Raw genomic sequence first — 23,469 nt, forward strand, 5'->3', positions numbered from 1 at the left:
AATGAAATTCTTCATCATAGAAGTGATAGCTGAAGGCAAGAGAATGAATAATCTTGGCAAATGAAGAGTATGAAGAGAAAAAAAAAGAACCTCGGAGAACACTATAGTTAGCAGGAAAAGGGATGAACAAAGTACTAACAAAGGAGACAGAAGGAATGGTTAGAAAACTGGGGGGGGGGACAGGTGAGAGTTTCAAGAAAGAAGGAAAACATCTCTTCTTTGAATAAAAAGCCCTGCTATATTGGTTGAGGGAGACTGAGGAAGAATGGTCAGTTCCTCCCTCCTCAGTTTAAGAAGTTATGGTGCAAAATTCCCCTGCACAAACTACTCAAATTACTCTTTGGCTAACTTCCTTCAGGTCTGTTCCTGCCTGGTCTGATCCTATCTTAGTTCGTCTTCCTGGTTTATGAAATACTGACAAAAGAGGAACAGAGAAGGAATCATTGTGGTTACAATTTATGTAATGCTTAATGGTTTCTAAAGCATGTTACATAAAGTATCTCATTTGATTCTCACAACAGTCCTATGAGATAGGCAGGGCAAATATACACTTTTTACAAATGAGTCAACTGAGGCTAAAAGGTATTAAGTGACTTATCCAAGTCATACAGCTATTATCAGTTAGATTTCAAAACTCATGTCATTGGACTCCAAATCCAGGTTTTTTTTTTAAACTACTTTTTACCACTACATCAAAACTTCCCTTTGATAATAGACCCATATAACCTAAGACCAATATTAATAGAAAAAATCTACTAACTCCTATGTCCCTTCTATTTTTTTTTAAAGGAGAATGATCTTCACACTGAAATGGCAAAATGGTGAAGAGGGAACTGACAGTTAAGATTAGTGAAGAGACAATAGGAAAAGAATGGTTGCCTTAAATAAGTTCAAGACACAAGTCTCTTTCTACATTCCATCCCAGAGTATTATTGGTGACTGTTATCAGTGATTCCTGAGAAATTCTTGAGAATAAGACAACAAATAACCTCAGGAATGGAAATAAGAAAATCGCCTGTTTTTCAAAATAGGGAAGAAAATGGATTGAAAAATTCTAGAATGGTTATTAAAATGAATGACTTGTGAACATTTATAAATGTATGCAGTCATAACCAGTGGACAACTTGCACTCATTAAGAACAAGTCATGACACTAACATTTCCTTTTCTGAAAGGTTTACTAGAGAGTAAATTCAAGGAATGCAACAGAGAGCCTAAATATAGATTTTAACAAAGGATTTGATCCAATCTTTTATAATATCCTTATGGAGAAGATAAATATAGGCTGGGAGATCCCCAAGGTAAGTGAGCTGAGAACTCAATGAACAACTAGTTCCAAAGTTTTAATTAATGGATCAATATCAATTCATCTCAACAATAGTTATTAAGCATCTACTATGTACACTGCTAGTTTTGCAGGTATCCAAAGTGAAAAAAAAAGTTCCCCCTCCCAAGAAGTTTATATTCTACTAAGGAAAACAAGAATAAATAAATACCCAATCATTTGGGAAGGGAAGTCTGTAGTGGATTGGCCCAGCACTCTGTCCTCAGCTCCATCCTGCTTGACATTTTGATCAACAACTTGAAGACACTGATGTCATGTTTATCAAATATACATGACAGAAATCTGGGAGGGATAGCCCAATATATGAAATGACAGAATCAAGAGCCCCAAACAGGCTGGAAGTATGGGCTAACTATAATAAGTTGTGATAGGAACCCAGGTTTTCTGATTTCAAATCCAGTATTCTTTCTACTATGACATGTTGCCAACCCCAATTTATCTCACCCTCCCATAGTTATTTATGTTCTTGTCTGTTCCCACATTAGAGTGTGAGGTGCTTGAAAGCATATTTTGTCTATTTGTCTTTCTATTTACACGTGAAATTGTACCTTATACAACAGGTATTTAGTGTATTTGTTAAATTTAATTAAAGATAAACATAAAGCTCTGTATTTATAGCTCAGAACTCACCTCCCCAAATAAATTATAGAAGAGACAAAGATGGACAATAGTAATATATTATAGCACGGAAAGGGCTGGATTTGGAGTACAAGCACCTTGATTTGAATGCCAGTTCTACTACTTACTATTATCTAACTTTGGCTTGGCCACATAATCATTTGGAAGCTAGGTTTCCTCATCTGTTCAATGAAGTCAATGGACGAGGTGTTTTTTAAGGTTCTGTCCAGTTCTTGATCTTACAATCCTAGTTCACATGAAAAACAGTGGTTTTGAGTACAAACTGAATTAGTTAATAAAGTGATACTGCTTTCTCTCCTCCCTCCCCCCAAATTTCCAAAGCTTAATGGCACCTTAGGCTGAATTAAAAGAAGACTAATGAGCTTCAGAAGAAGAAGTAGACTTCCACTATACTCTGTGGTATGAAAATATAACAATTATAGTGTCTGATTCTAAGAAAAACAGTGAAGAAAATGAGTATGTTCAAAAAGGACAACTTCCAAATCCATAATGATACAGTAAAAAAAATATGGGAAGCCTTGCTGAAATCAGGAATTACTATACTAGTAGCATTTCCTGAAACATTATTCTAGTAAAACCCTGTTAGGCAAACTCAAAACCATGTTATTTGAGGATAACTGAAATAACATGGAAGGAATTGGGACTGTTTATAATCTCAAAAGTAGAAGACTCAAGTAGAAAATTATGGTTGTCTTTAAGTACCTGAAGGACTATCAAATTACACTTATAGGTTGTGAAGAAAACTAAAATCAAGGAGGAAAAGTTACAGTGACCCATATTTCAGCTCAACATAATAATCATCACTCCAAGAATGAGAGTTGCCTTGAAAGAAAGAAATGAATATCTCTCAAAGATAGAAATTCCCTATCAGTTGAGATAGTCAGAGGTCAAATGACATTTGCAGAAATGTTGAGTAGGTGAATTCATGTATCACACGGGGCTTTGGAGTAGATGACATATAAGGTACTTTTCAACTTTAGAATTTTGGTGAGTAAAGTGGTAAGATACAATTTTAAATATTCCAAGAATTAAAAAACACATTATTCATCTTAAATCTACCAATGAAGATGTCAATTCTATTTAGAGAACACACAAAAAAAATAAAACAAAACCTCTTTAAATCACAAAGACTACTTGGATGGAGGAAATTTCTTCTTCATAATGGCAATTCTATACATGACTTACTACATTACAATTTTATGAAGAAATATACATGAAATTTAAATGACAGAGGTTAAAATTACACAAATCTTAAAACCTCATAAAAATCCTGTGTTTTTTTATATAACTAAATGGTTGAGTTTTCTTTTTAATCGGCTGTAAACTAGGAAATTTATTCAAATTATACTTATAAAAACTAATGTTACATTTTATGTAAATATAATTTAAATACCATATTTGGCTACATATTATTTTCCTACTAAAATTGAGCATTTTTGCATACACAGAGAAAATCAAAACCATAATGATCCCCAGTAGGGCCTTCAAATTTAAACTGTTGCCAAAGAGTGTAATTTCCCTTAACTTGCTATTAAATTGTCTATTTCAGAACTTCCAGCAGTTACTATGTATTATCATTGGTTTGACTTTGTTGTTCCCATTTTAGAGAGATTAAAGTACAATTTAGTTTGGTTGATTCAAATCTTGCCATTCTACACACTCCCAATTTTGCTTCTCTAGGAGACAGTTTTCTCAGATACAAAAAGTAGATAGCTAAAACTAGACCCTGACCAACTGTTGCTACTTACTGAAGGGGTTAGGATAGGTGGAGTATCTCAAATACCACTTGGGGGAGGTTCACTATAAAAGTGAAGCCAATATGTTAAGAGTAGCCAGAAGCAATACAGCAAGCTCTCAATCCAACTCACTCCTAGCAAAAATTTTCCAAAGAGAACTAGAAAAACAACCAGACCAAATTCTGACTGGGAAATCCCAGAAAAAAAATCAAATGGGATCATTTTTCTAGCTCAGGTTGTCATAGGGAGACAGAGAGAGCTGTGGATACTGGGAATGAGATTTAGCCATTGGAACATTCTAGCTCCCATGAAGTAAAAGGGAACCCAAGACTGTGAAACATGGTAATAAGAGGTATAAGACCCATAAAGGGAACTGACTTCGTGTAAGGTGTGAGAACAGGTGCCAACTGATAACTTTGATGCTAACTACCCAGTTTCAGGTCATAGATGGAGTGATGGAAGAAGGGACATGTTCCCAGGGGTAAGATTCCATGCTAAGTAGTGGTGGCAAATGTTAGGTTGTATACTTGGCAAGGAACAAGTTCAGAAGCGAGAAGCAGTTGGGTGGGGAAAAAATTATTTTTTTAAAAGTTTACCAGAAAGGGCAAGGATAATTGGTAATGAGGGGTATCATGGAAGAATTTAATTGAAGTGTTACCAAAACTAAGCCAGAGTCTTTTGCTAAGATTCGATCTATACAGAAAGAGAGAACTTACACAAATGAGACATGCAGAAAGAATAATGCTAGGATCACTTACCAACTTGCCAGTCTATAATCAAAAAACTAGTAGATAAGGGAATGATAGATCCAAGATGAGCTCTCCCAAATTCCCCTCCATACAACATTAAAATAATGCCTCCAGATTAATTCTAGAGTGGCATCACCAACAAAAGAACAAGGTGAAACCATTCTCCAATCCAGGACAACTTAAAAGGTCAGCAGTGGGGAATAAGAGAAGTTGAGGACTAATAAAAGGGAGGGAAGCTTGGAGGAGGTGGTAGTTAGAAACAAAACACTTTTGAGGAGGATCAAATGAATGGAAAGGGAAGTATAAATGGGTAGGGGGAGAAGATAGAGGGAAATACTCAGTTAATAATCATAACCATTAATTGGAATGGGATGAACTCACCCATAAAATGGAAGCAGATGGCAGAGTGAACTAAAAAAACAGAATCCTACAATATGCTTACAGGAAACATACTTGAAGCAGAGAGACACACAGAGTAAAGGTAAGGGACTGGAGCAAATTTTATTATGCTTCAGCTGAAGTGGAGTGGAAGCAGGGGGAACAATCACGACATCAGAGAAAGCAAAAGCAAAAATAGATTTACTTAAAAGACATGAGCAGGGAAACTACATTTTACTAAAAGGTACCATAGACAATTAATTAATATAAATAGTAAATATATAAGCACTAAATAATCCAAATTCTTGAAAGAAAAGCTAAATAAGTTATAGGAGATAATAGACAGTAGGACTATACTAGAGAGGGACCTCAACTTTCCCCTCTCAGAACAAGAAAAATCCAACCAAAAAGGCAACAAACAAGAAAGAAGGTAAGAAGACGATTAGAATTTTAGAAAATTTAAATATGATAGATCTCTGAAGAAAATTGAATGGGAATAGAAAGTAATGTACCTTTTTCTCAGTGGTACATAGCACCTACACAAAAAACAACCATGTATTAGGGCATAAAAACCTCACAACCAAATGCAGAAAAACAGAAAAATTAAACGCACCCTTTTCAAATCATAATGCTGGCTATGGCAGAAAAAGAAACTGAAGGCATTAGAACAGGAAATGAGGAAACAAAACTATTACTCTTTGTAGATTATATAATAGTATACTTGGAGAGTCCTAAAGAATCAACTAAAAAACTAGCTGAAATAACTAACAACTTTAGCAAACTTGCCAGACATAAAATAAATCTACATAAATCACCAGCATTCCTATATATTACAAATAAAGTCCAGCAGCAAGAGACAGAAAGAGAAATTCCATTTAAAATAACTATAGACAATATAAAATACTTAGGAGTCTGTCTGCCAAGACAAACCTACAATATGAAACATGAAAATAATTACAAAACACTTTTCACACAAAATAAAATCAGATTTGAACAATTGGAAAAATATTAGTTGCCATGTGTAGGCCAAGTCAATACAATAAAAATGACAATTCTACCTAAATTAAATTACATTTTCAGTGTTATAGCAAACTACCAAAAAATTACTTTATAAAGGTAGAAAAAAATAACAAATTCATCTGGAAGAACAAAAGGTCAAGAATATTAAGGAAATCAATTTTAAAAAGTGAAAGAAGGTAGCCCAGACATACCAGGTTTCAAATTGTATTAAAAAGAGGTAATCATCAAAATAACCTGGTAGTGAGGTAATGATCCAGTGGAATTAAGTAACCAATACACAGTAAGTGACCATAATAATCTAGTGTTTGATAAACCTATAGATCAGAGTTTTTGTGACAGGAACTCACTATTTAACAAAACCACTAGGAAAACTGGAAAGCAGTTTGGCAAAAACTAGGTATAGACCAACATCAGACACACCATATATGAAAATAAAGTCAAAAAGGGCACATAATTTAGAAACAAAGGGTGATAAACTAGAGTAAAGTAGGGGAACATTAAATAGTTTACCTGTTAGATCTATGGACAAGGGAAGAATTTATGACCCAACAAAAGATAGTGAGCAGTATGTGATAGAAAATGGTTAATTTTGACTACATTAAATTAAAAAAGTTTTATACAAACAAAACCAATACAATCAAGATTAGATGAACAGCAGAACACTGGGGAAGGGGGGGAATTTTACAGCAAGTTTCTCCAATAAGAACTTCATTTCTCAAACATATACACAACTGAGTCAAATTTATAAGAACACAAGTCATTCTCCAACTAATAAATGGTCAAACAATAGGAACAGAAAGTTTTCAGAAGGAGGAATCAAAGCTACCTATAGTCATATAAAAATGCTCTAAATTACTATTGATTATAGAAATACAAATTAAAACAATACTGAGATACCACTTAATACCTCTAAGATTGGACAATGTGACAGAAGAGGAAAATGACAAATGTTCGAGGGGATGTGGGGGAAATGGGATGCTAATGTACTGCTGGTGGAGTTGTGAACTGATCCAACCATTCTGGAGAGTAAGTTGAAACTATACCCAAAAGACTATAAAACAATACATACCCTTTGACCTAGCAATACCACTAATTAGGTCTGTATCCCAAAGGGATTTTTTAAAAAAGGGAAAGGACCGATATGCACAAAAGTATTTATAGAAGTTCTTTGGTAGTGGTAAAGACTTGTAAATTGAGGGGATGTCCATTAAGTGGAGAATAACTAAACAAGCTGAGGTATATGACTATCATGTAATACTATTATGCTATAAGAAATGATGAGCAAGATGCTTTTAGAAAAAACCTGGACTCACATGAACTGATGCAAAATGAAATGAGCAGAACCAGGAGAACATTGTACACAGTAATAGCAATATCGTACAATAATCAACTGTGAATGACTCAGCTATTCTCAACAATATAGTGATCTAAGACAATTCTGAAGAACTCATAATGAAAAATGCTTTTCACTCCCACAGAAAGAACCAAAGGAGTCTGAATATAGATTGAAACATATCTTTTTTTTTTTTGGTAAACTGCTTTTTTTAAACTTATTTTTCTGTGGGTTTCACTTTTTGTTTTCATTCACAATATGACTAATATGGAAATGTTTTACCTGACTGCATATGTATAACATATATAAATTGCTGGCCTTTTCAATGAGGGGCAAAGGGAGAGAATTTGGAATTCAAAATTTTAAAAAAAACATTATTTTTACATGTAATTGGAAAAAAAATTTAAAGGGACTACATGATATATAATAGGCGACTTAATATATAAGGGGATTAAATAATAAAAGGGGACTCTGGAACTGTATTTTGGGGATTCATCAAGCTGCCTTGCCCATTCAAGCTTTAAAAAGCAACAACAAGGATAATGCTTTGTCCCCGCTGATCTCACAAAATGTTCTCAAAAAAGAAAAAAAAAGGTGGCTAGGTGGTGCAGTGAATAGAGCACCAGCCTTGGAGTCAGGAGGACCTGAGTTCAAATCTGACCTCAGACACTTAACACAAAAACTAGCTTTGTGACCCTGGGCAAGTCACTTAACCCCAATTGCCCTCCCAAAAAAAAGGCAAAAAAACCAACAGAAGAGGGGCAGCCAGGTGGCACAGTGAATAGAGCACTGGCCCTAGAGTCAGAAGGACCTGAGTTCAAGTCTGGCCTCAGACACTGGACACTTACTAGTTGTGTGACTTTGGGGAAGACACTTAACCGCAATTGTCCTACCTTCCCACCCCCCAAAAAAAAAGACAAAAAGAGAGGTTATGATATTTTCTTATTCTAGAATCTAGAACATGGATCTCCCATTGCTATTTACACCTTATACCAAAAAGTACTTATTTTAATATAGGTAAAGGATTATATGATCATATATTTAGATATGGAAGAGATGTTTGACATTATCACAAATTTAACAGATAAGGAAATTGATGCTCAGAGAGGTTAAGTAACTTGCCCAAAGTCACTCAAGTACTATATATGGCAGATCTGAATTTAAACTCAGGTTCTGTGACTCCGAGTTTAGAGGTGAACTGTTGGTTTTTTTCCATTTTTTTTTTTGAAGAGTACCAATGGTAGCTCCCTGACTTATGCATGAATTGGATTTAAGTGAGGTAGAGTTGTACAAAATCATCAGCCTCATTCTTTCTCCCAAAATCAAAGTCCAGTGGCAAGACAAAAGTCAGGACTGCTGGCAATTGCCTAGGATACGGTGGATAACCAAACTCAAGCACTCCACAGTACCTATCTCAGCCACCTTCATGGCCATTGGAACAAATTATTCTCCTCTGCCCGTTCCACTGAGGAGGTCTTTACATGCTTGAGGTAGTCATCCCCCTAACTTACCTATGGGTTTGGGGTATGTAAGTTACCCTTAACCTGGTTTAGTCTATTCCAACCAGTAACTGTGCACACCGCAGCTTCTCAGAGCTGAGCAGCTTTCTGAGACTCAAACTACTCTCTGGGACATCTACAAAGCTACAAACAAGTTGTAATTTGTATCAGAGAAATTCTCACACCTATGAAATCATCTATAAGTATGTACTGAAAGAATAAAAAAAACAATACAAAAGGGGAATGTAGAGAGATACACTTTGGGAAAGAGACAGTCTCAGTAAGGGAAACGTCAGATATTTTTCTATTAGCACCCCAGAGAAGTGCTGACAGCTGACTCAGTTCTGACTTGTGTTCCAGATGATGAGCCCAAAGACCTGTTTGCTGGTAGAGCCTGTTACTTATCACAATCACCAATCCTAAGGTTGTTTTGGTGATAATAACACCTACTTCCCAAGCCCGTTGTGAGGATCAAATGACACAATAATTGTAAATTGCTTAGCATAGTACCTGGCACACAGTAGTAGTTATGTAAATGTTAGCATTGGTAACAATGATGATATTATTATTACTATTATTATTCTGATGCTATATAACCTTCCAATGTATCTTGCCTAAACCTTTCTTTTGGTCACCTCTAGATTTGATGTGAATTCTGACTGGGTGAACTGACCCAGAATTGTTACTAGAAATGTGGTATTGGAGCACAAACATTAGAGAGAAAATAGAAAAAACTCCACATTCCTTGTGGGAAAGGTTTGTGTAAATTATTTCAATCCTCAGGTAAATGCAAATGTGGTTGCAGGAACAGTTTTCCATATACAGATGAGAAGGGAATGGGTCAAACCCAAAGTCAAGATGGTCCCTTAGAGGACAGCACTAGGGAGGAATGTGGAGGAGCTCCTTATCGATAGATGTAAAGTTGTATTTCACAGTTGGAGAGCTGGCAAATGCCCTTTATGGCCAAATATGTGTACTTAGGCATGTGTGCATAATGTATGTGTCTGGAAATGTTTATATAAGCTGGCTGCTTATATGCTTGTATACTAGTATTACAGGCTAATTTAGTTTGGAAAGCACTCTTTCGTTCTCTATCAAATTGACAAGTGCAAAAAAGGTCTTGAGAGGTAAATAAGTGGTCTTCTCTATGTAAATGTATGTGAGGAAGAGAAGTTTTAACTTCAGTGACAAAAAGTCTTCAAAAAACTGAAAGGGATTCATAATTAGGCATGCTAGAAGACATTGCAAAAGATAAAGGATATAATCTTGAGTTTATTTTTAAGGTTTGCAAAAATAAATAATGCAACTAGATTCAAAAGAAAAGACATGGACTGGGGCGGGGGGAGCCTTTACATTAAGTATCTTCAACAAATGTATGACATAAAAAATCTCCAGGAAATTGATATTAGATAAATCACCATTTCCATATTTATCTACATATATCAAAGGATACGTAGAAATAATTTTCAAAAGAATACAAGCTGCTTCAACAGACATTTGAAAAAAGTGTTCATGATAACTAAAAAAAGAAATATTTTTTTAAAACCCCTCTCACCTTATAACCATCAAATTAGGATGTATAGGGAAAAATGGGAAAACTCAGTGCTGAAGAGGCTATGGAAAGCTAATTTGTCACTGTTAGAGTTTTGAATTAGTTCAACTATTTCTAAGAACTTTAGAATTTTGCAAAGAAAAAAACCTAATTGTTCGTAACCTTGAACCTAGAAAAAAAAAACAATTGAAATTATACCATAAGTTGGTAACTGGCAGAAACAGCATGCATATGTGTATAGAATTATGAAGAGAACCATTATATAAAGTAACAAAAGTTAGAAACAAAATACCTGTTCAATGATTTCAGAATGAGTAAACAAAATATAGCACACAAATGCCATGTAACAATATTACTGCAGTATAAGAATGATAATGAATTCAGAAAAATGTGGGAAGACTTAAAAACTGATGCAAAACAAGAAAGCAGAACCCTGAAAGACTGTATACAATTACAACAAAAATATAAGTTGTAATAACTGGAAGAAGCAATTAGGATTCAGATTAAATACAAAGGACCATGTAAGAACTAGCAAATAAAAGGAGAAAATGGTTCACACTATCAGTTACAATCATCTTCTAAGTTGATTTTGTGTGTTTTTAAAGAATGAGTTTTCTAGAAGGTTTGGGGAGTCTGTTGGGAGGTTCTTATGTCAAAACAAATTGGGGGTAGGGATATGTGGTGTTTTAAGAAGTTCTTGAACTGTGACAGTTGATGGTCTTCCTTGGAGATATTGCTATCCAGAAGAAGCTACCTGCACTATTGATAGGAATTTGAGCTATGATAAGTTCTGTGATTTGTTTTTTAAATAATCTGAATTCAGAATAGTGACTCATTTGTGCAAGTGATTGAATTACACTTATTGGCAGTAATATAATTAGATGGATTCAAAATGGTTGAATGACTGAACTTTTGATACTTTAATGTCATCTTGTTGGGAAATCTCCAATGGACTGCCCCGAGGATCTGTGCTTGGCCTTGTGATTGTTAACATTTTTGTTAACAACTTGGATAAAAGCATAGGTGACATGCTCAAAAAATTTGCAGACAACACAAAGCTGGTTGGGATAGGAAATATGATGGATAACAAAGTTAGGATGCAAAAAAATCATGACAGACTGGGACACAGCTGAATCTGGAAATAAATTTAAAGTCTTACAACTAGGTACAAAAGATGTACTTTTACTGATTACTACTACTCATGCTCCTAACTTCCTGAAACTCACCCTTCCCACTCACTTCTGTACCACTTGTTGCAACAAAATAATAGGTAATAATCACTGCCATTTATGTAACACTCTAAAGCTTGCAAAAACTTTTTATCTCATTTGACCCTCACACTGACACTGTGTGGGTATTATTATTTTGATCCTACAAATTTACTCTACTATAAAAGCTTAATTTTGAAGATACCATATAAATAGATGGTATTGTAAGGAACTCTTATTACCAGTGATTTTCTAGGTGCTATAAGTTTGTTTTATCATTTACAAAAATTCAATTAGTAACAATCTCAACAATCACAGCTCAATATAATTTTGGTGTCCCTCTAGACATTTAATATGCTCCAACTTATCACATATTTCTCTTGTTTTCTCTTCCTGAAATTCATTCTCTAAAGAAAAATCCTAATTTCTATTTGTTGTCTAAGGTTTTCGTTGCTGGTATCTAATAAGAAATTACACTTCATGAAAAGTATAATTGATACAAACTTGTAACTATATTAGATCAGATCAAAGACGAAAGATCCCAGATAGCTTACTCATTATTGGTATAGTCAAGAATGCCTGAGGTCTTTTTATCCTAAATAGATACATTTGTAAAAGACCTGAGTCTGTCTCTGATACTCTGAGTTTACAATAGTGCTAGTTCTACACATCTGGGTAATTCTAGGGAAGGATGATTTCCTAGACCTATCGTGGATAACTATTTCTCCAACACCGCAACAAAAACATCAGTAAAACGGATTAGTGTCTCCTTGTAGCCTATTAACTTATGGACATACCATCAATGGTGCATACTATCGATAAATTTAGTAGTGTGCAATAGAATGTGAAGCTGTATTTTGGATTTTTGAGACCCTAAACTGAACTAGCACAAAGAAAGATGGCAAAAGACTATTACTACTGGGCTCCTCCGTGACAAAACAAACACTAAGAAAAATTGTCTAATGCAGGAATAGGGAACCTGTGACCTCAAACCCACATGTGGTCCCTCAGGTCTTCAAGCACCCGCGCCTTTGACTGAATCCAAACTTCATAGAACAAATTGATTAAAGGGATTTGTTCTGTAAAACTTGGACTCAGTCAAAAGGCTGCACCCAAGGACCTAGAAGGCCACAGATTCCCTACCCTTGATCTAATGTATATCATGAATTTGTTTTTAAAAGAGTTACAAATTCAAGCTTTTTCTTCTATTTTCCATTCCAGTCTAATTAACACCTGTGCTTCACTTTGCAAATTCTTTACTCAGTGGTTTCAGCAGCAGTGATGAATGGCTCAAGAGTGGCCACAGTGAGTAAAGGAAGAGAAAACAAATCACAGAGAGGATTTTTTTAAAGATGTAAGGCAAAAATATATACCAATCCAACCTTTAACAAAGCAAAGGAATGAGATTGCCTCTCCCTTATCTTTTTCCAACTTCACCCCTCAGTTTGCCTTCCCCTCCCCCACTTCTTTTTCCTTCAAAGCTGCCCTTTATGTTTTAGTGAGGATAAAAGAGCAAATACAAGATAAAAGAAAAGATTACAATCAAGGTTCTATCGCTTTCCAAAATCTTATAACAAGTGTTCAATGATGCCTAAAGATATTTAGGTTTTGCAGTGCCTTTAAAAAAATTAATCAACAACTATCTAAAAAGTACCTACCATGTGTCAAGTACAATGTATACAAAGCAGAAAAATGAAACAATCAATAATTTGAAATAATTCACAAAATAATCTGAGTTAATTTTTTTTGTTATGGCAAAAAAGGTAAGAAGGTATCATTTCAATCTTTCCCAGCCAACTTTTTATATAGATATAAATAATCTAAGCCCTCTCAAAGTCCTCCTAAATTCTATTAAATTCTGGCAGCTGTGATTACTAAGCAATTATATATCTAATAGAATGGGAAAAATTATCATATGAATGTAGAAAAGTAAAGTCTTGACTTTTTAAAGGTTGAATCTGCAAACTATAAGCCAGTTAGTTTGACTCTCTTTCTGGCAAAATTCTCTAACATAAGGTTCCAGAGTCCTTACAAATTGAGGCAGCGATTTCCAAACCAAGAAAGGCTTCATCAAAGAACAGGTCACATCAACTGAATCTCATTTCCTTTTTCTGACAGAGTAACTAGAAAGGTTGATCAACGGAATGCTGAAGGCACAGAATATTTAGATCTTAGCAAAATATTTGAAGAAATATTTTCTCATGGACAAGATGGAGGCATGTGGATTAAGATGAGGAAAAGAGAGACAAGGAAAGGAACTAGAGGATCCCAAAAGCTGTTATTTTGACTCTGATATTCTATAATCTGGATCATATTCTGATTTTTTTTTAACAATTAGAAGTTCATCTTCCTCCTTCTTCTCTGACCAGAAGAGAACCTTGTGAACTGTAGACAATGAAGGATTCTGTATCTCTCATCAAGTGTCCTATTCCTAGTAATGTCACCAGAACAACTGCTACAGTGTCAGCACTGGGAGGTAATAACAAACAAAGAAGACTGAGGAAAGTCAGGACTTGACAGTGAACTCATCAGACAACTTACATGATTAAGGGGAATGTCATGAAAGAACCACCACAAAGGGGAAAAAGGGACTTCTAGCAACCAGAAGCTGTGAGTTATACCTTTGCTATATGTGCATTCTAAACTTGATCCCACTTATCTCTACATTCTGTATGGACTGGTGGGAAAGTATAACACAAACTTTTGAAGGGGAATGTTTTATACCAATTATTCTAATTAAATCACCTTAGTAAAAACATCTTTCTAAAAATTAATTAAGCCTATCTGACTAATTGCTCTCAACTGATATTGGGGGGGTGTGGAAGCACAACAGTGGGAACTCATGAACTAGAGCATTAGATAAATTATCTTCCAACCACAGAGGATACCATTAGAAGCCTAAAGGGAGATGGTAGCAGTAACCCTCTGGAAACCCGTTCTACCAAGGAAGGGGCGGGGTGGGTGGAGAAAGCACCTCCAAGGCATGAGTTATATTTTGTTTTTTCTAAATAGTGTTGACCACAGGCATTTGCTAGTTATGATGTAATTCCCAGAAAGCAAACTAGGAGGAAGCTACTGAAGGGGAACAATCAAGGGGGAGATGGAGGTAGAGGGAAAAGGAAAGAGGGAGAGAAAAGAGAGACACAGAGAGTGGGAGGGAGAAAGCAGGAAATAAAGAGTGGGGAGGGAGAGGGAGACATGCCAGGGAAAGAAAGAAAGGGGGTAGGGATGGAGGGGTGAGAGGGAGAGAGAGAAATCAAACACTGACGTATTTTTTTCTAACTCCTATAGCAGGCTAAGCGTTGTGCATTTTAAAAAGATAGAGAAAATTACAAGTCTTCTCACAACTTCTCATAGTGAAGAAGGAACAGATATCAGAAAATTTATCTAAGCAATGAGTCAGTAATAGGGAAGAGAGGGCAAAAAAGACATGGTTGAACAACCCTGTTCACCACACCACTGCTGCTACCTTGAGAACACACTAATTACATAATTTGTAGATTCTAAAACACATTCCTTCAAACTCAATAATGCAGACTCTAGGAAATTATTTAAATTTTAAATGCAAATCATCCTTCCATTATTTGAAGTCTAAAATGTTTAGATGCAACAGAAATCTAGGTTTAAACCCAAATCTGTCAATTTGGAAAAAAATAACAGAAAGTAGTCAAAATGACCCTTACCAAATGGTCTTCTAACTGGGATATATACCATAAGGAATACCATAGGCATTTTCATTGGCAGAATGATTACACAAAGTTTTGTAGCTTAAACTTATCAAATACCAAAATTGGCCTTTGCACAGTGACAGTGCCCCTATTCCTACAGCCTCATCCTCTTGATTAGTGATCTCCTCTTGGAACATCCATTTGAGAAGGAAGTATCCAAGCCAACCATTCTCACCTCTAATCTGGTTAAGATTCTTACTCTCCAGATTACTTTTCCACTTTCTCTTTACAACATAAACCCTAAATCAGGTTTAGTACACAGAGTGCCTGGCACATAGTGAGTACTTAATAAATGCATCAAGTAATCTAATCTTATCTTTGATAAGACAAAAAAAAAAAGAAAGCAAAAGGGGAAAAAAGTCCATTAAAAATTTCAACAAAGGTAGGAAGATTTCCTTAGAAAAACTAATTACATCTAAAATCACCATTTAAGAAATTGTTTCTACAATCTTAACATTAGAATGTTATGAATTTCATGTGTGAATGGACCTTTGACAGGAAGTATGGCATAGGGGAAAGAGAATTGAAATTGGTGTCAGGGAAGATGAGGGTTCACATCCTGCCTCAGATATTAGCCAGCCACAGCCTCTCTGAGGCAACTCTAAGATATGTTTATTAGCAGGAAGGAGTTCACACTCATTCATACACATACACACACACACACACACACACACACTAACTTGATCCTGGCCCTTGACAATTTGACTATGGCCCTCTGAAACACATACATGATGAACACATGTTTTATTGATATTACTGCAGTTTTAAAAAGGCAAACAAGGATCATTAAAGCAACTGTAAATATTGATCCAAGATAGGGAGTATATATCATTTGTTCATGATATAGCATGTATGTATTTCCTGGGGAATTTATTTGGATTAAGGAATACCATAGGCATTTTCATTTGCAGAATGATTACACAAAGTTTTATAGCTTAAACTGATCATCCTTAAAAACTATGAGTTCTTTCGGAAATTCAATCCAATGCATATGGTCCCTTCAAGTTAAAATGTTTAACATATTATTTGTAGAATTTAAATTTTCTTACAAACTAACAAAAAATGAAATATTGAATGTCAAAATAAGTCACAATCTTAATTCTGCCAACAAATTCCAAATGTATAGGTTGTTCGCAAAATATTTGGGGCCTGGGCAGAAGGAACTCCACAGGATCATGTTGTGGAAGAGTTACAGCTTATGAATACTCTCAGAATCACTGTTCCAAAACTAGACCAAATTGCCTTGATTGGTGGAGGGGAAGAAGAGACCAAGGGTTGGCAGCTCTGCTTGGCTGGAGATCATGCCAGGAGGGGCCCAAACAAATTGTACAAAGAGCACCTGTAAAGATAAAACTCAAGAGAAAGGACCCTGAGGTGTAGATCTGTAAGCCTCCACCTTCCTCCAGGTCTGGACAAATCACTAAAGCAGAGTATAAGAAGGGTTCATAAGGAGTGGCCAAAAATTCCCCATTTACCTTATGGATGTTACCACCCCAGTCAAATGCCCTCCTCAAAAAATGGAGTAAAGAGAGATTTACAGCCCAGCAGATATCTATCCCAAGTGAAAGATACTCTTGGTGAATGGAACAGAAGTCCTAGAAAGAACTCCCATTCACTAAAGAAAGGCAAAGAATACCAATGTAAGGGCTACAGTGAAACTTAGATTTTAAGTCTCATTTTAAAATGTTCATCTTATTATCACCAGAGAAGAATCACAAGAGAAAAACCGTTTAAATGCCATGACTGTGGAAAAGAGCCAAAGATCCAACCTTAACATCCACTAAAGAGTCCATACCAGTGAGAAGCCTACACCTGTGTTGAATGTGTGCAAGGGTTGATCCACCAAAACACAATTTGTATCCAGAGGTAAACCTTAATGGATGAAAAAGAAACCCTAAAGGCATATTGAGTATGGGAAAGCCTTCAGTCGGACTGCCCAATTTCATGGACATCAGTGAGTCCACATGGGAGGAAAACCCTATGAGTGTCTCAACTGGGTGAAATGCTTTAAACAGAGGTCAAACTTATAGATTAATCAAAAAGTATATAGTAGAATAGCATCTTTTAAATGACCACAGTGACACCAAAGAGGCGTAGGGCCCTCTAATTCATTCATAGCCCTTATTAAAAACCTACTGGGTCAAGTCCTGTGCTCGGTAATGAGTACACAAAGATAAATGCATCATAGTCCTTGTTTTAAATAAGCTTACGGTCTAATAAAAGGGGCCAGGGGGAACAGATACACAATAAGAAGCAGTGTGTTATAGGGTAAAGATCACTGTATTTTGAGATAGAAGAGATTAGTATGAATTCCATCTCAATGAGATGTTAAACATCTTATTAATTTCTCTGGGCCTCAATCTCCTTCTCTACAAATTTTGAGAGGGTTGCCCAGAAACATACAGTGATGAAATAGAAAGAGTTCAAGATTTGACATCAAAGAATGTGAGTTTGAATCTTGGCTCTGCTACCTGTTAGTGTCAGTGGGCACTTAACAGTCACCTATTCCTTCTGGCACTCAGTTTCTTATCTGTAATAATTAAAGAGCTGATTCTAGTTAACAGAATAAGGATGAACCTATTTCACAAAAATTGCTTGGAAAACTGGAAAGTAGCCTGACAGAAATTAGATACAGACCAACATCTCACATCAAATATCAAGATAAACTCAAATCGATTAATAACAGACATAAAAGGTGACATAATAAGCCAATCAGAGGTTGAAGAAATTATTTTTTAGATCTATTCACAGGGAAGGAATTCATGACCAAACAAGGGATAGAGAAGATCACAGAAGATAAAATGAACAATTTTAACAATAAAAAAGGTCCTGAACAAACAAAAACAATGTAGCTAAGTAGAGAGGAAACAGATAAATGGAGAAAATAAAATCCCTGCAGCAATTTTCTCATTAGAAAAATAAAGGTCTCATTTCCAAGATATATAGAAAAGTGATTAAGATTTATAGGAATAAGAGCCATTCCCTCAAATTGGTAAATGGCAAATGAATAATAACAGGCACTTTTCAAAGAAATCCATACTATCAAATTGGATTGATGCTCCAACATCAAGGAAAAAATGCTCCAAATCACAAATATTTTTTTAAAATATAAAGTAACTCAATTTCCTCCTCATATCAGATTGAAAAATATTACAAAAGATAAAAATGACAAATGTTTCAGGGGCTATGGGGAAAATAGGTACACTAATGCACCATTGGTAAAATTATGAATAGGTCCATCACTCTAGACAGCAATTTAGCACTATGTCCAAAAAAGTCACTAAAGATGAATACCCTCTGCTGCAGAAATACCACAACTCATCATACATCCCAAAGAGATGACAGAAAGGAAAAAGACCCTTATGTATAAAAATATTTATTTTAAGACTTTAGAATTTTGATTGATATAATAGCAAACCACAATTCCAGAGGGCCAATGATGAAGCATGTTACCCATCTTGTGACAGAGAGGTGATAAACTCATAATGCTATTTATTTTTGATACCCTTAATAATGGAATTCACTTTGATTGGCTAATAGATGTTATGAGAATTTTATTCTTTGTTGTTCAGCTGGAAATGGGAAATAAAATAAATACTTTTTGATATATTTTTTAAAAACACAGCACTAAAACTCAATTTTTTTTACTTTCCTCAGAAATAAAAAAATTTCAAATGCCCAATGTTTACAGCCAAACAAAACTGAATGATATAATTTATAGCAGTTATACTTAAAAGAAAAATCTAAGCAATTTTAAAAATCACACATGCAAAAGAAATTTAAGAGATTTTAAAAGGCAAAAAAGGTTGGTTTATTCTCAAAAAAACCTAATGCTGAAAATGACCAACAATGTGATGCTTTCAAATTAACAGGTTCAATTATGTGATTATCTTTGTCTAGTATTTAAATAATTTATCCTATAAATTTCTAGGTGATATTAATTAAAAACTGAGGCCAATTTTTTCCTTAGATTCATTGGTAAGATAATAATAGTCTGGTGCTTACAGAAAGCAACCAAGTAATCCTGGTCTGTATTATGAGATTTGACATATTCATTGTGGGACTTTGAACAACTTCCTAATGCCTCGATGTAATTTCATCTACAGTATATAACAGACTAATTATCTCCTTCAAGAAGCTGTTGTGAATTTTAGTTAATTACTATGTATAAAGTTCTTTGAGGGCCTCAGATGAAAGAGTAATATACTACTTAAAAGCATACATCCCATTATTAATTATATAACAAATGTTAATTAATATATAATTCAATAAAATTTTAAAATTTAAAAAATGTAGGGAGATTTAGAGTGATGTTTCAAGAAATGGAAAAAAAAGAAATGTACAAGAAAAATGTGGAAGTAGAGTCTATATAAACTCTAATAGGAGAATGAATATGGAACATGAAGGACCTGAAGATGACTCCTAGGTTGTGAACACGGGTGTCTGAAAGGACAGTAATGCCTTCAATAGAAATTAGAAAAGTGCTCTTTGCTGCCCTCCAACCCTCCCCCAAAAGGTTTCACAGATTCACCAGAGCTGCACCCCAGAGCACTGGCTTACAGAAGGAGGCAGCCAATGCAGCCTAGGCCATGGGGCAGGAGGCCAGCCCAAGTGGCACTGGTTGGGGCTCAGCTCTGGGCATTTATCCCAGCTTGTGCCCACCAACACTGTCAAATGGGTGGCCAGAAGTGGGGGCCCCGTGACTTGGAAGGAGAAGATAGCATCTGTGTGGGACGAGGCCAAGCAGGATGGAATTAGAGAGGAAGTGTTCAAAATGTCCACAGAGAAGATTATTCAGTGGACTCGTCTGTTGGACAGTGAGATCAAGATCATGAAAAGTGAAGTGCTAAGTGTGACAGACGACCTACAGGTGATAAAGGTCCAGATCAAAAAGAACAGTGAGAAGATTAAAGTGAACAAGACGCTGCCCTACCTCATCTCCAACATCATCGAGCTGCTAGATGTTGACACCAATGACCAAGAAAAAGATGGTACAAACATTGACCTTGACTCCCAGAGAACGGGCAAATGTGCTATGATCAAAACCTCTACCCAACAGACCTATTTTCTGCCAGTGATTGGTTTGGTTGATGCAGAGAAGTTGCAACCTAGAGACCTGGTGGGAGTAAATAAAGACCCCTACCTGATGCTGGAGACCCTTTCCACCGAGTAGGACTCCCAAGTAAAGGCCATAGAAGTGGATGAGAGGCCCACAAAGTAGTACAGTGACATTGGAAGGCTGGACAAGCAAATCCAGGAGCTGGTAAAGGCTATTGTATTGCCAATGAACCATAAAGAGAAGTTTGATAATTTGGGGTTCCAGCCTCCAAAGGGAGTATTGATGTATGGACCCCCAGGTACTGGAAAAACCCTACTAGCCCATGCATGTGCCACCCAGACCAAGGCCACCTTCCTGAAATTGGCTGGACCCCAGCTGGTACAGATGTTCACCATTATCTTCATTGATGAACTGGATGCCATTGGAACCAAGTTCTTTGACAGTGAGAAGGCAAGGAATCGAGAAGTTCAGAGAACAATGCTGGTACTCCTGAACCAGCTGAATGGATTTTAACCTAACACCCAAGTCAAGGTGATTGCTGCTACAAACAGGGTGGACATCCTGGACCCCGCCTTGCTGTGCTCTGGCCACCTGGAACACAAGATTGAGTTCCCAATGCCCAATGAGGAAGCCCGAGCAAGAATCATGCAGATCTATTCCTGAAAGATGAATGTGAACCCTGATGCGAACTATGAGGAACTGGCTCACTGCATTGACGACTTCAATGGGGCCCAATGCAAGGCCATGTGTGTGGAAGCGGGCATGATTGCGCTTCTCTGGGGAGCCACTGAACTCACCCATGAAGACTACATGGAGGGCATCCTGGAGGTGCAGGCCAAGAAGAAATCCAATTTGCAGTACTATGCTTGACTGGGCTGGGGAGTACTTGGCCCCAAGCCTGGGATCAACTCATTTGTCTAACTTGCTGGTAAAAGTAGTAACAATAAAGGTGGTTGAGGTTGTTTCCTCCTCCCTCCCCCCAAAAAAAAGAAGTTAGGAAAGTTAGGAAAAACAGAATGTTGAAGGTAAAAAGTAATGAATTCTGTTTTGGACACAGTGAGTTTAAGATGACTACAAGACATTGAGTTAGTAATGTCCAACAGGCATTAGGTTTGTGGGACTCAGAAAAGAGATGAGGAATGAAGGCATATCTTGGATCCAACTGAATAGAGATAACCATTGAATACGTGCAAGTAGACGAGATCATAACAGGGAGAGTACACCCAGGCAAAGGGGATAGTACATAGTTAATGATCTTACAAAAAAAAAAAAAAGGAAGGATAATTCAGACAGGCAGGTAGACCAGGTAAAAATTATGTCAAAAAAAGAAAAAAAAAACAACCACCCAACCAGGAAAAAGAGAGTATCTAGGAAGAGAGGGTGTTTCAGTTGCTAAATACCATACAGCAATCACAAAGTTTATAAAGGCTGAAAAGAGTCAATAGGATCTGGCAATTAAAAATTACTGGTAACCTTAGAGAAAATGGTTATCATTTGAGCAATGTCATAATAAATAAGTACATTCTTTTAAAATACATCATGAAGCTTTATAAAAATATCTCTAAGAAGGTTCCCTTCTGTCAGATTTATGGAGAATGGAAGAAGTTATGACCAAACAAGAGATAGAGAATATTATGAAAAGCAAAAATGGATAATTTTGATTAAATTGGAAAGTTTTTGCACAAACAAAGCCAACGCAACCAAGATTAGAAGGGAAACAGAAAACTGGGAAAGGATTTTTACAACTAGTGTCTCTGATAAAGATCTCCTTTCTAAAATATATTAGAGAACTGAGTCAAATTTGATCAAAGGATATTAATAGGCAGTTTTCAGAGGAAGAAATTAAAGGTATCCATAGTCACATGAAAAAATTATCTATATCACTATTTATTAGAGAAATGCAAATCAAAACAACTCTGAGGTACCACATTACACCTATCAGATTGGCTAACATGACAAAACAGGAAAATGATAAATGCTGGAGATGTGGGAAAATTGGAACACTAACATATTGTTGATGGAGTTATGAACTAATTCAACCATTCTGAAGAGCAATTTGGAACTATGCCCAAAGCGCTATAAAAATGTGCATATCCTTTGACCCAGCAATACCACTTCTAGGTCTATATCCCAAAGATATCATAAAAATGGGAACAGGACCCATGTGTACAAAAATATTTATAGCAGCTCTTTTGTGGTGGCAATGAATTGGAAATTGAGGAAATGCCTATCAAATGGATAAAGACCAAACAAGTTGTGATATGTGAATGTAATGGAATACTATTGTGTTATAAGAAATGATGAGTAGGCAGACTTCATAAAAACCTGGAAAGACTATATGAACTGATGCTGAGTGAAGTGAGCAAGAATCAGGAGAACATTGTACACAGTAACAGCTACATTGTTTGATGACTAACTTTGATAGACTTAGCTCTTCTCAGCAATGCAAGGATCTAAGACAATTCCAAAAGACTCATGATGGAAAATGCTACCCACATCCAGAGAAAGAACTATGGCATCTGAATGCAGATGTAAGCATACAATTTGTTCTCTTTTTTGTTTTGTTTTGTTTCATCTTTCTCGTGGTTCCTCATGTTGGTTCTAATTCTTCTTTACAACATGAATAATATGAAAATATGTTTAATAAGGTTCCCTGCTCATAATTATTTCAGGATAACTAAAAAAGAGACCTTCATATAGGAAATATGCTACAAGAACCTAAAAGGACTAGATATCAAAATAAAACAAAGGAAAAAAGAATTTTTTTAAAAATTTGATCCAAATTAAATATTTTAGTTAAATAAGGTACAACTAAGTACCAAATGTTAAGAAACTGCCACAATGTGTTATAGAAATACATTTTATGAAACAATTCCTACTAGAATTGTTTCTTCAATCTATTCATTGGAAACAACACAGTTTTCACTCTATAACATCAAGAACAACTCCCTAATACATTGTTTTTGGGTCAGACTGAATATTGGATTCAATATAGACTTATTATTCATTACAGAATTTAAAATGCTCTTTAAGTTTTTTATTTTTAATAAAAATTAGGGTGATAGGTTTAGGTCCTGGAGCCTATTGTTTAAGATTTCTTAGGTTATGCAAATATTGAAGTTTTTACCTTAGTTACTACAAAAAAACTACTTTATAACTTTAAAAGTCTTGGTTTTGTTGGAATATATTTAAAAATTATGTTCTATATTGGCATTTTAATCAAA

General features: G+C 35.6%; 1 protein-coding gene and 1 pseudogene across 27 annotated transcripts in view; one reads left to right on the forward strand and one right to left on the reverse strand.

Annotated features, from left to right (window-relative positions):
- The window catches only part of BAZ2B (bromodomain adjacent to zinc finger domain 2B), a 376,035-nt gene that overhangs the window by 289,533 nt on the left and 63,033 nt on the right, over positions 1 to 23,469 (reverse strand). The window contains exon 2 of one of the 27 annotated variants that reach the window (XM_069079728.1): positions 2,091 to 2,209. The exons of the other annotated variants lie outside the window; for them this stretch is intronic. The gene's annotated coding sequence lies outside the window, so the exon portion shown is untranslated. The remainder of the gene's footprint in view (positions 1 to 2,090; positions 2,210 to 23,469) is intronic. 27 annotated transcript variants of the gene reach the window in all.
- On the forward strand, positions 1,265 to 21,568 carry LOC138155156 (26S proteasome regulatory subunit 6A-B-like; annotated as a pseudogene).

This window comes from Petaurus breviceps, unplaced genomic scaffold (genome assembly GCF_028583685.1).
Source record: "Petaurus breviceps papuanus isolate PSGF00001 unplaced genomic scaffold, PetGlider_PUasm1.0 91133, whole genome shotgun sequence".
In the NCBI taxonomy this organism is placed as follows: Eukaryota; Metazoa; Chordata; class Mammalia; order Diprotodontia; family Petauridae; genus Petaurus; species Petaurus breviceps.